An 18,373-nucleotide genomic window follows, 5' to 3' on the forward strand; every position below is an offset into this window, starting at 1 on the left:
AAAATTTAAAAGAAATACATGTAATATTAGGTGGGTTATTGGAATTGCCAATGTGCTGCAGAGACGAAAAGCATGGCCCCAAGTCAAGTAACCTGACTTTACCCCAGAGAATATGAGCTTCTTGAGAACTGCTTCACCATAGATGCCCCAGGTTCTAAAACAATGCCTAGAAGAAAAAAGCAGATCCTTATCATAAGTTTCCTTTGAATGCATCAGTTTGACTTCCTCTTCTAACACATACTAGCAGAATTACACGACCCCACTGGGAAGGCAGATTACCCAGCTGGGATACTTTACCAGAGGCAGAACTTCTGTGCATCCTGGCAGACGAGGCCTGGGTACCAGGGCTGCGGTAGCTCTGCCATCACGGGCTTAATGTAGACTGTGTCCCAGCCTGACTGTCCCTCAAGCAGCCTCTGGAAGAGCTCTGGGAGACAGGACATGAGAAGCAGTGGCTGGGGCTCCTCATGGAGCAAGGAGGGGGTAGACTTGGGAGTATGAATAGCCTGGGCCTAACACACTGGTTTGTGCTCACATGTGGAGCATGAATAGTCAGATATACAGTTCTTTTGTCAGCCTAGCCTGGGAAAAATGGAGTGTTTTCATTCCTTGGTAAGAGGAGTGTTCCTGTATCTGTTGATGACCACCTGATTGCCATTGAAAGTGAAAGTCACTCAGTCGTGTCCAACTCTTGGGAACCCCATGGACTATACAGTTCATGGAATCCTCCAGCCCAGAATACTGGAGTGGGCAGCCTTTCCTTTCTCCTAGGGATCTTCCCAACCCAGGTCTCCCACATTGCAGGCGGATACCCAAGATTACTGGAATGGGTAGCCTATTCCTTCTTCAGGGGATCTTCCCCACCCAGGAGTCGAACTGGGCTCTCTTGCATTGTAGGCAGATTCTTTACGAACTGAACTATCAGGGAGGTCCTGATTGCCATTGGCCAGAAACAAATTTTACTCCCAGTATGATGTGGAGTAAGGATTTGGAGTATAACAAGTAAATGGGTTCCATTCTAGCATCAGAAGCATGACACTTGCCAAGCCACGTCAGCAAGTTTTATTTCCCTATGTGCCAAATGGGGAAATTGATGGTCACCAGGCAGCTGTGAAGATTACATTTATGTACGCAAAACACAGGTGCTCCCCTGACTTCTCCAACTTAAAAATGGACCCGGTAATTTGTGCTTTCTCTCTACCCCCACCCCTGACTCTCAAATCACTCCCTGGACCTAATCTCATTGCTCTGTGGAGTATGGGGTTCACGTGACAGATTTGTGCGTTACTCATTGAGCAGCTACTACTGCAAGACAGTAGCCATGTGGTGCACAGAGATAGGATGCGGCCAGTGAGGGGCTGGCACTCAGGCCCCAAGGCATGTCCCTGTGTCCTTGGATGCGATAATGTTCCACCAGCACCATTACATCTCACCACCCACAGCAGACCATAGAATTCTGGGTTTTTTCTACAGGTTTTGGGGACAAAAACTATATTCCTTGAGAGTCCACTTATAGATCCCTTTTACAAATAAGGCCTCAAGGACAGTGGCTTTCTTTCAAAGCAGTAATCAGTGGTGGCACATTAACTTCTCCTGTTTAATCTCACAGTCTGTGGGATCTTCTTCCGGGTGGCTTCAGGCTGCCCCCGGAAGAGAAAGTCAGCAGACCCGCCTTCCAGGGACCCACAGAGTCAGATAGATAGATAGATAGATAGATAGGTAGAGTTGCTTTTCCTATTTCTTCTCAACACTTCTTAATGTTGAACACTTTGGGTAAAATCTTCTTATTTCTTCCCTCAAAGAAGAAAAGGGTAAGATTTTTTCACTCTGTTTTGCAAAAATGTGTTGGTATGACTTATCTTCTAATGACAGCTTCAACATCATGGTATCATAATGGTTGCTTCAAAGACCATGAAATAATAGATTTTGAGGAGCATAACACCCATGCTTTTTCAGGACATCTGTAATTATTGTATACGTTCTAATTACAATGCTTCTTACCCAGGTATTATTGCTCAAGGGAAAACAAAAACTCCTGCTATTTTCAGTTAGTCTATTTATACTCTGAGACCTATGCCTGACTAGTGATGTGTGGACCCTGCCATCAATATCCTTTCTAGCAGCCCCACAAAGGTGACTTCAGTGATTGCAACCTGAAATTATATAAAAAAATTTATGCACAATCTCAAATCTTTTTTTTAATGAACATACAATTGATTTACAATGTTGTGTTAGAATATGCTGTATTACAAAGTGATTCAGTTATACATATATATATTTCTTTTTCATTATAGGTTATTCAGTTCAGTTCAGTCACTAAATTTTGTCCAACTGTTTGCAACCCATGGACTGCAGCATGCCAGGCTTTCCTGTCCATCACGAACTCCTGGAGTCTGCGCAAACTCATGTCCATCGAGTCGGTGATGCCATCCAGCCATCTCATCCTCTGTCATCCCTCTTCTCCTCCTGCCTTCAGTCTTTCCCAGCATCAGGGTCTTTGATGTTGGATATAGTTCCCTGTGCTGTGAATACATGAAGTGAAGTGAAAGTGAAAGTCACTCAGTCGTGTCTGCTCTATGCAACCCCATGGACTATACAGTCCATGAAATTCTCCAGGCCAGAATACTGGAGTGGGTAGCCTTTCCCTTCTCCAGGGTATCTTCCCAACCCAGGGATTGAACCCAGGTCTCCTGCATTGCAGGTGGATTCTTTACCAGCTGAGACACAAGGGAAGCCATAGTAGGTCCTTATTAGGACCTACTATTTTTTATACAGTATTCTGTATCTGCTAATCCCAACCTCCTGTTAGTAATTTACCCCCCCCCCCCCCCGCCTCCCCTTCCCCTTTGGTAAACATAAGTTTATTTTCTTTTTTAAAGAATATTTATTTATTGATTTGCCTGCCTCGGGTCTTGATTGCAGCATCCGGGATCTTCTTTGCATCATGCAGAATCTTTCCTTATGGTGCATGGACTCTCTAGTTGTGATGCAGGCTCCAAAATGTGTGGGCTCAGGAGTTGCGTCTCAAAGGCTCAGTTGCTCCAGTTGCATCTCAAAGGCTCAGTTGCTCCACAGCTTGTGGGATCTTAGTTCCCCCACCAGGGATTCAGCTTGCACCTGCTGCATTTCAAGGTGGATTCTTCACCACTGGGCTACCAGGTAAGTCCTCCATAAGTCTGTTTTCTTCCTCTGTGAGTCTATTTCTGTTTGGTAAATAAGTCCATTTGTCTCATTTTTTAGACTCCATATATAAGTGATATCATATGATATTTGTCTTTCTCTGACTTACTTCACTTAGACTGATCATCTCTAGGTCCATCCATGTTGCTGAAAGTATCATTATTTCATCAAATGTTAAAATCTTAACCCTGTGATTCTATAGCAAAGAAACACCCCACCCATCTAAGGAAGGGGTAATTTTCATCTTTATGCTTAGCTCACTTCTCTGGGGGTGTGAGTGGGTGGAGGGTGTAGAAAAAAGTCACAGGAATCAAAATAAACTCACAAAAATCTGTTTCCATCTAATTAGAATTAACTCACTGATCTCATTGGCTAATTTTTCAAAAAATATGCATTAAAAATTGCTTTATTTTTAAAGTTGCTTCTGTGTTTCAGTGTTTGCCTCATGAAAAAGTATAGAAAAAACTTAAAATTCTCCAGTCAAAACTGGCCACATCTATACTTCCTGATGTTTCTGACACCTTGAATACTGTTTGAAAAGTGTGTGGCTGCTGAATTATAAATAGAGATAAAATATTTAGGGTCATTATTTTGTTTCCTGTCTTAAAAAAAAAACAGAAATGGTGGGAAGGGCATGGAAGAAGGCATCAGAAGAATAGAAGGACAACCTCGGCTCTGCTGCTTTCTAGTCTCTTCAAATCACTTCAGCATTCTGAACTGCAGTGTCTTCATTCAACACAATGTGGAATATGTGTTTTCTCAGCAGTACGGTTTAGCACTTCTGAAACCACTGTCAGTGTATTCTTGGCGTGAGCAAATAGGTCAGTATATTGAGGAGGACGGGAGTCAAGTTTTTCATGGTAAGAAGAGGGGGTAACAGACAAAGAGAGAAACAAGAAGGAGCCCTGCAGTGTTGGGCTGAAATTAATTGGAGGTGTCAAGATGAACTCATGACTTCCAGGAGAGCAAGAGTGAGAATGTGAGGGAGAGAGAAAGAGAGGGAGAGAGAAAGAGAGAGGGAGAGAGAAGAAAATGAGCAGGAAAAGGGGATGGGGGAGAGATTGCACATAAAATGGATAAACAACAAGGCCCTACTGTGTAGTCAGAGAATTATATCCAATATCTTGTGATAAACTGTATGGAAAAGAATATTAAAAAGAATGTATGTATTTTGCTGTATAGAAGGAATTAACATTGAATTATAGGATAATTTACATTATAAATAAACTATATGTCAATAAAACCGTTTTAAAAAGAAGAAGAGGAGGAGGCAGAGGAGAAGAGGATGTAGGGAAGCAGAGAGAGAGGAAGGGAGGGAAGATGGAAGAAAGGAAGCTGGGTAAGCCTGAGTCTAGGGTCCAGCAGGAAAATTACAGGATGTGTCTGGAATAACTCCCCGTGCCACAGTAACCAGGCCAACTGAAGTCCCTCAGAATCTGCAGTCACCTTGGTTGGGGACTGGATCATGTGGGTTGGGTGACTTGAAATAATTATACCCAAATCTCGAAAGACCAGGTTCCAATCTGAGCTCAACAGAGGAAGGTCAAATTCAAGCAGTCCAATGATATTGCTTCCCTTAGACTGCAGATCTGATGGTACTAAGACCTTTGGATCCTTGTCTATTTTATGCCAATCAGCTTGAAGTATGATGTCAAGCAAAAGAAAAAGGGATTGGATTGTTTCCCTTTCTATGTGGCAGATCATTCTGACCCAGAAGCCAGTGAAGCCGCCTTGCTTCCTAATTTTCATTGCATCTACTCCCTGAACCATTTTAAGATTCAGTAAGGGCTTCTCATTACTCTTAGGATGATCAGAGCCCTCGCCGTAGTCTGTGAAGCCCTATACAATGTGGCTCCAGCCTCGACCCTCAGACCTAGCCCGCATGCTTCTGCCACTCCGCACTACACTGGCCTGTCCTTGGTTAGACTTGGTCCTCCCGCAGGGCCTTTCCTTGTGCTCCTCCTTCTGCCTGGGATGCTCTTCTCTACCCTTTTCTTTGGACTAACCACCTACTTGTAATACCAGCTTAAAAGTCACTTTCTAAAAGATACCTCCTCAGAGTGGGAGCGTGGGATTGACTGTATGCACTACCATGAGTAAAACAGCCAGCTAGTGGGAAGCACAGGGAGCCCAGCTGGGTGCTCTGTGATGACCTAGAGGGGTGAGATGGGGGTGTGGGTGGGAGGGAGGCTCAAGGGGGAAGGCATATATGTATAGATAGATAGATAGATAGCTGATTTACCTCATTGTTCAGCAGAAACTAACAATAGTGTAAAGCAACCATATCCCACTTTTTCAAACAAAGCACATAGAGTGAAAGCGAGCCGGCTGGGTGAGGGGAGCACAGTATCAGATGAGGAGGTAAGGGATGTCTGAGCTGGTGGCGTTTGCATGCCTGAATGGCTAATGGGCCCACCAGATGATCTCAGAGGGACTAATAGTACAGATAGAGGGAACAGCAAATGCAGGAGGTCTGAACGAAAATGAGCCTGATGTGTGGAAGGGAGAGAAGGAGGCCCAGAGTGGGCAGTGTTGCTGGACAGGGAGAGGGAAGGCTGAGCTGAGGACACTCAGGCAGGCAGGGTCCACACCGCAGAGCTTCGTGGGCCTTTTGATTTGATTCTTAGTAAAAGTGGAAGCTATTAAAGGGGTTTTCTGTTGTCTTATATTTTAAACAGTGGGATGAGGGAGTATGAAAGCAGGTAAGTCAGTTAGGTATCTAGTTCTGCAGTCCGCATGAGAAATGATACTGGTTCTGAACTTTGCACTGTGGGGGCAGCAAGAGAGCTGGAGAGAAGTGGACAGGTTTAGAAAATGTCTTAGAAGTGCTAGCAACCCTCTATTTATGAACTGAATGTGTGGGTGTAAAAGAAGGCCCAGAATCAGGGACTAGTGAGTGGTATTTCGGTTTGACCAATTCCATGTAGATGATTGGGGCTTCCCGGGTGGCTCAGCTGGGAAAGAATCCACCTGCAATGCAGGAGACCTGGGTTTGATCCCTGGGTAGGGAAGATCCTCTGGAGGAAGGCATGGTAACCCACTCCAGTATTCTTGCCTGGAGAATCCCCACAGACAGAGGAGCCTGGTGGGCTACAGTCCACAGCATGTAGACAGTCATTCATTTTCAGAATCTGAGGAGCAGTCACTATTTCTTTTTTAGAGATAGGAGTGCCACGCTGGACATGCCAAAGATGATATGCATCATGTGGTTATGGAGTAGATACCGCTCAAATTAAGTATGGAACTCAGAGGGGAGATCAGGGCAGGGGTATAGTTTTAGGGGCCATCAGAATAGAGACAGTATTTGAAGCTTGAGATTGTACACACTGTCCTGGAGGGGGTGTGCTGTCAAGGAGGAGGGCAGGGGGAAGGAGCCAGCAAAGAAGGTTGAGACGAACTAGCCATTGAAGGAGCAGGGACACCAGGAAAAGTGAATGGGTGGCGGAGACCAAGAGGAGAAAGTGGGACATGGTACCGCGTGCTGTTCAGAAGTTAAAAGGTGAAAAGATGGGAACATGTCATGAGCTGTGGCAATTTGGAAGTTGGTGACTTTGACAAGAACAGTTTCAGGGTGGTGGAGGAGGGAGCATCCTGAGGGACAGACAGTGGCAGGAGCATGACTATAAACTACTTTCACTTCCGGGACAAGTTTTGCTGTCGAGGTGTGGCCGAGACACTATCTGCCTTCTTCACACTCACCTTCCCCTTTCACTTTAGAAGCAGCACCTCTTCACCTCATCTTTGCTGCCTGGAATAAAGAATTCATTTTCCAGCCTCCCTTGTAGCTGTGGATGAAAGTATTGTCCCAGGACTAGGTTCTTGATATAGTATTTCTAAGCAAGCTTCTTAAAAGGAAGAAATTTGGCTGATTCATATTGTTACATAGCATAAACCAACACAACATTGGAAAGCAGTCATCTTCCAATTAAAAATAAATTTAAAAAATTACAATAAAAAAGGAAGCAATTCACCTGGGAGGAGCACCACTTTGCCTTTTTCCTGCTGCCTGGAATGTAGGATGTGATGACTTATACCCCAAGAGCAGCCACCCTGAGCCATTAAGTAATTGAGAGTGTGATGTCCAAGTACAGTATAGCGGGAAAAGTGGTAGGAGTCTGGTCTCTGATGCTTCTGGATTGTCTACTTCGGCACATCTTTAACGTGAGAGAAGAAATACTTGCATGTCTAACTCATTATCTTTCATGGAATCAGCCTGTTAGGGGCACCGTAGCCCTGGCTGTCAAGTGCTGATGTCCCCCCTGCCCTCGCCACTCTTGGAGGCTGAGTCAGTTTAGCCAAACAGATTCTCTGCTCCCCTCCCCTCCCTCCTTGTGCCATGCATGCCTGTTCATAATCTGTGATGAGGCAGTGGGTCAACCTGCCTTGTGGGCTCATCTCCTAGCTGCAAGGGAGGCTGGCAAAGAACCAATCTGGCCTTTCTGGACTTCTGGAGTGAGTGGTGCGTCCCACAAGAAGTCACATGGGGGTTCAGATGCCAGGTAGACCAAAGTAATAGTTAAAAATGCCAGCAAATATCTAGTATATTTAGTTTCTTAAGTATTATAATAAATAAGCAGTGAGTGTTCATTTGAAAAGTTTACAGGCAAGCGACATAGGCCATGGTAGGTTGAATATGGATTTTTAGGTCTATTTGGATTATGTGCAGAAAGATAAATTACTTAAAACTATAATAAATTAGCAAAATATATAAAAAAAAATCACAAAGATACATTTGAATGATAAAATCAGCTTCTGGTCCATAAGACCCATTGCTAAAATAAGCTGGGACAATGTGAATGTCAAATAAACAATAACTTTTTTTCAGCATTGTTCCTGCTTTTTAATTGGAATATCAATTTTTTAATTTTATAAGACTAGAGTTTACCCATGCCTGTCTTTGGAATGTGGGCAATGTCTACAGCATGGAAGGACAGTTGACAAATTCAGCCGCTATTTTTGTAAACTGGCTAGCACTAACAATTTACCATTTATTTCATAGTTACTATGTGTCATGCATTGTGTGGGGTACACACATTTTCTTATCTTGTCCTCACAATAACCCGTCGAGTCATCCCCACTCTATGGCTATGAAAATTTTGGTGCAGAGAAGCCAAGTTACTTGCTCAAGGTCAGGTAGCTGGTGAATGCCGTAACTAGGTTTTTAACTCAGGTTTAATGAAAACAAACTTGGGTATGATTTAGCAAAGGAGTGCAATAGGGCACTTAAGGGGCTCAAAAGCCTTATCCAGGTTAATTCAGTTCAGGAGTCATCCCAATTTATGTCTTCATTGGGAGACTCTAGATGCTGGTGAGAGTTCCACATGACTTAGGTAAATGTCCACCTGATTTAGTATATTAGATGGTACATGATGATCAACAGCAAATATGACTTGACAGTTTGTCCTTATCTATTGAATATCTTCAGCTCTCTGTTGGTAGATGTGATAATTTCCGCATACCTCAAGCTGAATATCTACCTATACAAAGTGGATTATCTAGGTTGCATGTTTATGCTCATCAGATTTAACCACTTACATTATTAGTGGGTCAAACAATTAGTAGAATAAATAATCAAGTTTTGAGTTTAATTAGAATACTGTCCAGACATCATGAGGCCAAAAGTGACTAGAAATTCATCGTATTTAAATGCAAATTGAGTGGACATGTTGACCTCTCATTTGTCTATATATATCTGATTATGAATGTTATATAAGACTTATTTTCAGAATTTTGTTGTCGTATAGTAGAACCTGATAATATTTTATTTAATTCATGATAACCTCAAAAATTAAAAATTTCTACTAAAGAAAATAAGCAGGACAGAAATAGTAATACATTAATTCTCATTCCATAATGACACAAGGGGGATGCTTACTGTTTGATAAATTGAAAAGGCAATAGTTTTTGGAGACATAAAAGTGGAGTTTGTAACCTTTTGAGAGAATGCAGTTTCCCCCCCCCCCACCACCCCTCTGATGAAATCTTGCTCTTATTCAGCTGTGACAGTGAAGTCTATTGAAGGTGACTTCCCTTTCGTGTCAGTGGAGAGGGGAGAAGCAGGTTACTAAGCCTCTGAGGGTGCTCTCTGCATCTTTAGCTAGAGATAGGGCTTTAGCGGGTTTATGGAGCCCTTGAAATCATACACAAAATGTTGCATTTAGGAATGTGGGAGTGTTTTTGTGGAAGAGGTTCCGTAGCTCCTACCACTGCCTCTGAAGGGGCTGTGATCCCAAAAGAGTAATCAGTACTGCTGGTTTGATTCCTGGGTGGGGAAGATCCCCTGGAGAAGGAAATGGCAACCCACTCCAATGTTTTTGCCTGGAGAATCCCATGGACAGAGGAGCCTGGTGGGCTACAGTCCATGGGGTCGCAAAGAATCAGACACGACTGAGTGACTGAATATGCATGTACACGCATTGAGTGGGGATCCTGTCATCTGAACAGGAAGCAGACACATTTACTCTTAAGTCAAAAGGATTGCTTGAGAATAGGTGCAGAACTGGCATCAGTACAGTATTACTTGTAATTATACACATTGCTTTCAAATATTTTAATATAAATAATAACTTTAAAGTTCTATTTAAAGAGAACTTTACAGTTACTAGGTCACTTTAATCTATATTTGCTCATTTACAAATCACAGTAATCAGTGGGACTTCCCTGGCAGTCCAGTGTTTAAAACTTGCCCTCCGATGCAGGGGATGCAGGCTCAATCCCTGGTTGGGGAGCTAAGATTCCACATGCCTCATGGCCGAAAAACCAAAACATAAAACAACAGAAGCAATATTGTAACAAAGTCAGTAAGACTTTAAAAATGGTCCACATTTTTTAAAAAGTCTTTAAACATAAATAAAAGGTTTAAATTTTAAAAAATAGAGCAATCTGTGCTAAAACTGGAGAATTAAAATTATTTTCATCTTATAGCCAAGCAAATAGAAACACAGAGGGGACAAAACCCACAACTTGTTCTACAGATTGGAAGTCTCACAGAAGTAAAAGCCCTTCCCGTAGTGTTTGAATCAGGAGTGGCCATCTAACTCAAACTGGCTCAATCAGACATCCTTCTAAGACGGTTTGGAAAGGTGACCAAAAATCAAGTTGTCTGTCCCTCGGGGATCTGGGGTGCAGTTCTTCTATTATAAATAGTGAAGCAGGAAGAGGAGGGTTAAAGTAACGGGAGAGGGGTGAAGGGAGGTGGGAGAACTTTTGTGGGTTCTGATTCAGGCTGTTCATCTGCCTCAGGTCCCCGAGATAGACTTGCATCTGAGACAGAGCTTGGAGCAGAACCTGAATGGACTAGAGAAGACACTTGTCACTTTTATTGGGATGTAACACCCACTCCAGTACTCTTGCTTGGAAAATCCCATGGACAGAGGAGCCTGGTGGGCTGCAGTCCTTGGGGTCATGAAGAGTCGGACATGACTGAGTGACTTCCCTTTCACTTTTCACTTTCATGCATTGGAGAAGGAAATGGCAACCCACTCCAGTGTTCTTATTTGGAGAATCCCAGGGACGGGGAGCCTAGTGGACATGACTGAAGCGACTTAGCATCAGCAGCAACGCTTGAGTGAAGTAGAGGATGCATGGAATGGAACTCTGGTGGAAGTAGGACTCCTGCTTGACCCAGTGTTGGCAAGAATCGTGACATAGAATGCAAAAAATAACCTGAATTCCGATCTGGTCTTGGGTCTCTTGTGGACAATTCACAATGTTTTTTTATAAGAACATCTTTAAAAAAAACCACTTTCGCCTGATTCCTGGCTCCTCAGGCCTATTTTGAAACTACTCACATGACAAACAAAAAGCTCTGTAACATTTCAGCATGTGTGGATTTGTGTCTCCTTGTTCTCACTCCCTTCTTCCCCCTCCTGTTCTTTCCTCTCCTTATCTTTATTACTCATCACAGAAACTTGGAACCTCGGGAGTGGATAGAGAGGAAATAGAAGTTTTGAGAAAAACTGGTAATATTTACATGTTCAGAAATATTACTCAAGCTACATATGTTTATAATAAACTGGTTTTTGCCTAAAATGATATGATCTGGTTTCTGTTATTTCTATCAAAGAGTTTTAAGTAATGTGTTCTTGGAGATAGTGGTAGAATTGAGGCAAGAACTTGAGTCTTTTGACTTAAAACCTCTGGGTCTCTTTGCACGCCCTGACTCTGCCTGCGTAGTCTTCGGCTGCCAGAGAATTGAGGATTCTTTAATCCTCAGAGTACTTTTAAAACAGTTTTGTATTTCTTACTAGTCTGAGATCTCCATGAGGGCAGGTACCATATCTGTTTTGCTCACTTGTGTATTTTCAATGCCTAACACATTGTTGATGTGTGAAAAATTGTTGGTGCTAAAAAAAAAAAAAATCATTGAATGAATGAAAGAATGAATGATGTCTCACCTTCATTTTTTAAAATTTCATAATTTTATTTACATTTTGGAGTATCTTGACAGAAAAATATAGTAGATGAATACAACTATGAGTACAATTTCTCTTAAATTTAAGCTGCCTTTCAAGATAAAATTTTAAATTTCTGATAATTTTTCATTATTGTTTCTGGGTTTTCCCCCCTTGAATTTTATATTTCAAGGGAAACTTTTTCAATTAACCGTGATTTCTGTTGAAAGCCCTTTACTCAAAGAGGGCAGTCAGTCTTATCTTCAAGTGTGTTACATGTTAACATGAAGGGGAGTGGAGGCTAATTTTGCTAATCAGAAACAGCTCCAGTTACATAGCTCAGGCCTAAAATTATGGGATGGACCCCAGACAGGGAAGAAGATTGATGAAACAATATTTCAAGCCATGTTTTCCACACATGTTGCGATGAATCTGTATTGGCATTGTGATGAATATGAGTCATAATTGACTTGGCTGAAAGCCCAATGAGTGTGTTGTGTGATAGTGACAATTACACTGGGCTGTGAAAAATCTTCCTTGAGATTTGAAAAGAAACTTCCTGATCTTATAGCCCAACAACATTTGTAACAGAAGAGACTTAACCTTCATATCAACTTTGTTCTTCTAAGAAACACCTTCCTGACCCATACCCACAAAAGCCCTGAATTTCTTCTCCCAGGGACTCAGGCCTTCCTACCTCTCTCCCTTCCATCCTTAGATCTTGGCTTCAGACGAAGGTGGACTTCACATTCCAGGGGCAAGAAGGGATCATGGTTATGGTGGTGTCCTTGATCTCTCAAACTGAGCTGAGGTATCAGTGAGGAGCAGAGCGTGCTCTGGACTGAAGGATCCAGTTTAAGGTTCAAAACTTGAGTCTGGCATTTCCTAGCTTTGTGACCTCCAAAAAGTTAATTAGTTCTGTTAATAAATTCCTCAACCTTCAAACAGGAATAATGGTGCTTTTACAGGCTTACTACTAAATGAGGTGGTATCTTAAATACTGGTACATGTAGACCTCCAAAAAGGAGTGGTTTCTCTTTTTCATTCCCAGTTTCTCTCCTTCGTTCAATTTTGTGCCTCGACAAAGAAAAACCTGTGACTTCCACTTTTGAGATTTTTCTCTGAAAAAATATCTTCCTTTGACTCTTGGGAAGACTTGTGAAGACTGCAAACTCTCCCCTGCACCTGTGTCTCTGGGGCACCAGGACTCTACAGCCTGGTGAGCTTGCAGGGAAAATGTCAAGTTCAGAAACTCCAATAACCTTGCTCACTCAAGCCCTTGAGTACTGAGTGACAGGCAAAGGATCAACCATGTTGGTGCCTCTTCTCTTTTTCTTGTATTATACAAGGAGCTCATAAAGTACCATAGTGAAAGAGAAAGTGTTAGTCACTAAGTTGTGTCAGACTCTTTGTGACCCCATGGACTGTAGCTCTCCAGGCTCCTGTGTCCTTGGAATTCTCCAGGCAAGAATACTGGTGGGGGTTGCCATTCCCTTTTCCAGGGGATCTTTCCAACCCAGGGATCAAACCTAGGTCTGCTGCATTGTGGGCAGATTCTTTATCATCTGAGCCACCAGGGAAGCCGATAAAGTATCATAAGCTCATGGATTACAATAGGCAATGATGCAATAATTGATTAAAAAGATCTTTTAAATACTTTAATAATTTAGACTTGTATGTTAAGATAATTTTCCCAAATTAGGATAAATTTTTAGTAGAAATTGGGTGTTAGACCAAGGCAAATTTTGCATCATGTCAAAAAACTTTGTTTAGACCATCTTCACATACACAAGTAAATTATATTATTGATGGCTATGGCTTATTATATCTGGTAAGATATAAGCAAAAAGCTTAACCTATTAATGGATTGAAATCACTAATTCCCTCAGATTCTGTGATTTTTTGTAAAAGGGGAGAATTGAATCTCTGTAAAAATAAAGCCACTTTTGATTTCTGCAATATATATTTTCCATGCTAACCTCCTTTCTACTCTGGGTAGCATAGCCAAATATTTTGGTTGCAAGGAGATCCAACCAGTCCATTCTGAAGGAGATTTCTTTGGAAGGCATGATGCTAAAGCTGAAACTCCAGTACTTTGGCCACCTCATGAGAAGAGTTGAGTCATTGGAAAAGACTCTGATGCTGGGAGGGATTGGGGGCAGGAGGAGAAGGGGACGACCGAGGATGAGATGGCTGGATGGCATCACGGACTCGATGGACGTGAGTCTGAGTGAACTCCAGGAGATGGTGGTGAACAGGGAGGCCTGGTGTGTTGCGATTCATGGGGTCACAAAGAGTCAGACATGACTGAGCGACTGAAGTGAACTGAACTGAACTGATGCTCCAACACTTTGGCCACTTGACGTGAAGAGCCGACTCATTGGAAAAGACACTGATACTGGGAAAGATTGAGGGTAGGAAGAGTAGGGGGTGACAGAGGATTAGATGGTTGGATGGCATCACTGACTCAATGCACATGAGTTTGAGCAAATTCTGGGAGATAGTGAAGGACAGGGAAGCCTCGTGGGCTGTGGTCCATGCGGTTGCAAAGAGTCGACATAACTTTGCAACTGAACAGCAGGACAATCTTGTTTGGAGACTTTTGTTCTGGTGTAATTATTAATACACTTCCTCCAGCTCCCCCACCAAAGGTGTTTTGAACAATGAGATTTTATGAGGAGAGTGAAAAAGTTGGCTTAAAACTCAACATTTAGAAAACTAAGATCATGGCATCTGGTCCCATCACTTCATGGCAAATAGATGGGGAAGCAATGGAAACAGTGACAGACTTTATTTTTGGGCTCCAAAATCACTGCAGACAGTGACTGCAGTCATGAAATTAAAAGACGCTTGCTCTTTAGTAGACAAGCTATGACCAAACTAGACAGCATATTAAAAAGCAGAGACATTACTTTGCCAACAAAGGTCCATCTAGTCAAGGCTATGGTTTTTCCAGTAGTCATGTATGGATGTGAGAGTTGGACTATGAAGAAAGCTGAGCCCTGAAGAATTGATGCTTTTGAACTGTGGTGTTGGGGAAGACTCTTGAGAGTTCCTTGGGCTGCAAGGAGATCCAACCAGTCCATCCTAAAGGAGATCAGTCCTGGGTGTTCATTGGAAGGACTGATACTGAAGCCGAAACTGCAATACTTTGGCCGCCTGATAAAAATAACTGACTCCTTAGTAAAGACCCTGGTGCCGGGAATGATTGAAGGTGGGAGGAAAAAGGGACGACAGAGGATGAGATGGTTGGATGGCATCACCAACTTAATGGACATGAGTTTGAGTAAGCTCTGGGAGTTGGTGATGGACAGGGAAGCCTGGCATACTGCAGTCCATGGGGTCACAAAGAGTCGGACATGACTGAGTGACTGAACTGAACTGAACCTCGGAGGTTTACATTTGCTATTTTTCCTTTGGAATTTCAGAAGTAAACCGGAAATCTCAGGTTTACCTTTAGAACAGGAGTTCTATGGATTGAAATCAGAATTTGAGGGAGTCTATGAACTTGAAGAGGAAAAAAATATGCCCTTAATATATCTAATTCTAATTACCCTTCAATTATGAATGTAGATGACAAACCACAGTGGTGTTATTTCTTTTGTGACTTCATTATCAAGAAAATCTACAGATATTTTCATATCTGTAGCTATTGCAGATTTGCAAAATATCACTATTCATTGTTATTTCTGAATTAGAAAGATTATATGGACCATAATCTTCATGTTTAGAGATACTGCGCAGTGTTGCTGGCCAGCTATTGGTCAACTCTGTACTTTCATCAAACAAATACAATAGTCCTAGACCTGTATACCAGAGAGTTATGCTGCTTTACAAGATTAGCCACCTGCGATTGTTTGTTGATGAATATGAGAAATTAGTTCCTAAATGTTTGCAAAACCAGACAGTTTAAATAAGAATTCTTCACTCTCTGTAAGGCAGACTTTTGAACAGAGTGCATAAATTCTATTGTCGCCTAAATGGATATTCTTGGAAATCTTGCTGTCACTGCTGGAGTGGATGCTTTATCTCAGGAAGATGAGATGCAAAAGTCTCTGTCAGTTCCTTTGAAAAGACAAATTTGCAAACATCTGGAAACAGTTCAGAAAGTTCTACCAGTTATTTTATATTGATGACATCAAAATTGAACCATGAACTCTTACTCTTTTTTCTTTTTGCTATAAAGTATATTAAGATGATGAGCTAGCCAAAAGGGAATTCATTAGTCTTAGGTTAAAAAAAAAAAAAGACTCCAGTTGGAGTTCAAAAAACCTTGGAAAGTTCAGGTGTTCCTCGACAGAAACTATTCTTGTCTTGTAAAGTAGCTCTAAAAGCTTTAAACCATTTACAAGGATTTACATTTACAAATCAGCAGTCTCAATGTCTGTAACAATAACAAAAAATTGACATAAGCTGTTTATCCAACAAGACAAGCCTATAGCCTTTTCAAAGCGCTCTCCAGAGATTAATGTCCTTATTCAATCTAGCTACAACAGACTTCCCACTGATAAGTCTTTACAGATAAATTTATTTTTAATTTGTTTATATTTTGTTGTATTTTTGAACTTAATACACTAATAAAGAAACACATAGTATTATTTTACACATTTGTTTTTCAAAGCTGTTTTGACAGTCATGTCTCAATGTGATTGGTTTCTCTTATAAATCTGTGTATTTGATCTCTTTGCATTAAAAAATATTCTGAAAGAGATCCCTGGTTTGATCAGTTTGCCTCTAGAGTGCCAACAGGGACCATGATACACCCATAGGTTTAAGAATACTGGCTTTGGGGAATTTCCTGGAAGTCCAGTGGTTAGGACTCAGCACTTTGACTGCTGAGGGCCCAGGTTCAATTCCTGGTCAGGGAACTAAGATCCCACAAGCTGCTCAGGGCAGCCATATATATAAATATAAATATAAATATAAATAAATAAATAAATAAATATATATATATATATATATCAGTTCTTGTTGTCTGTGGCTTGATAATTTCTGAAAGAAAAAAATGGGACTCCTTGTCCAGGCCCACAATCATGGACCATCAAGTTTCCCTGAACTTGCTCCTAAGTAGAGTCCACAGGATTCTAATAAGTAATTTAACAAAACAAAGCACTGGCTTTGGAGCTGCATCTCAAGGTAGAAACTTCTAGGAGACCTAGTAGGCATAATACCATTTCTTCACCGTGCAGAACTGTGAGGTCTTTCGCACGGTTGGAAAGGACTAGGAGCACACCCACTGTGCAGACTCATGTGTACATCATGCCAGCAAATGGCTGGAAATGATAAGCACCACAGAGAAATGCAGGTGAGTTTCTAAGGATGGTCAGAAGGAAGATCGTTATCAGGAATCGCAGGGAACACATGGAAAAAGCGGTATCCTGCTGGTTTGGATGGAATTGGTAAAATCTGAATATTTCAAGTGGGGATATTCATGCTAAATTTGTCCATAGGCCATCCAGACCAGAGACCTCAGAGCCACCCTTGAACTCTCCACCTCACACCTGCATCTGTGATCAAATCTTGTCCCTTAGGTCTCTTTCCTAGTCTTATTTCCATTCCTCCTATTTATCTCTTAGGATATTGCCTGGTTTCACGCTTATTACCAGAACTACTGGAATAGCCTCCTGCCTGGACCTCCATCTCCTTTCTCAAATCCCTCCCACATAGGTTATCCTAACTACAATGAAAATAATATATTATTTATTTGCAGCAGTAAATTAATGTTCAAGTTTTAGTGTTTTATATATAGGACATTATGACATCAAGCCCCACGTTAAAATGTGGAATATTCACATACCACACGTATGTTAACATTGACGAGAATGCATTGGAGCTGTAGTTATCAATCTTGGCAACACATATAATCATCATTTATGGATCTGTTAAAAGGTCCTGATGCAGGAGACCTACCCTCGCGGTTCTGAGGTAACTCCCATGGGAAACAGAGCTCCTGAATCGCCAGCCCTGTTCCTGTCTGCCTCTCTAGTTTTAACATTTATCTGCACCCCCTTGGACCCCATCAAATTGCTGGTATTCCTCAAATTCCCATGAAGTTCCCAGGACATCCTACAGGGTACACTTATCCTCTTGGTCTAAACATTTTTTTAGGTGTCTCAGCTCACCTTTCTAGGGAGAATTTTCAGGCTTCTCCAGGTAAGATGGTCCACTCTCCCTTTTGCCCCTTCTCTGATCTGTATGTCCTTGTATCATAGCAGCAATATAATCTGACTTGTGTTCCTCCCTTCCCCTCACTCTTAATGGCCCTGGAAAGGAAGCCATCTCCCTTGTGTCGTTTTTATAAATATATTTCCAATGATTTTAAAAGCTTGCGTGCACAGCTCCTACTATGTAGAAATATCACAAATAAGCTGGAATAAAATTTAGCTTTTTTTCTCTATATTTGCTGAAGCAAATATGATACAGTTGCTCAGTACCTTATTTATCAACCTCCTTTTATATTAGTGTAAGTAATACAATCCTGTCTGTGACAGACATCTCTGTAACAAAACATGTGTGAGAACTCAATTGGGAGTTTTGAGAAATGTATCTTTCTCATTAATTATTTTAAAAATACCTCTTGGAATCATGACAAACATAGCACGATAGTTTCTATTGAAGTGAAATTAAGCCCAGATGTCAATCTTTTATTTCGCTTGGGAGTTTCACACCAACATACACCAGAGAAGTGGCAGCTGCTGCTTTTACAAGTGGTAGAATCCCCGGGCAGATGGGATCTGCTCAGCTTGGGACCCTTCGGAGGCTGTGGGAGTAGTACATTCTGAGCTCTCATTTGCAATTCT

General features: G+C 41.7%; 1 non-coding gene across 1 annotated transcript; it reads left to right on the top strand.

Annotated features, from left to right (window-relative positions):
• Positions 1–16,368: 16,368 nt before the first annotated feature.
• Positions 16,369–16,441, top strand: TRNAQ-UUG (transfer RNA glutamine (anticodon UUG)). Its single transcript has one exon. It is a non-coding gene; the product is annotated as a tRNA-Gln (tRNA).
• Positions 16,442–18,373: the final 1,932 nt, after the last annotated feature.

This window comes from Budorcas taxicolor, chromosome 17, assembly GCF_023091745.1.
Source record: "Budorcas taxicolor isolate Tak-1 chromosome 17, Takin1.1, whole genome shotgun sequence".
Lineage (NCBI taxonomy): Eukaryota > Metazoa > Chordata > Mammalia > Artiodactyla > Bovidae > Budorcas > Budorcas taxicolor.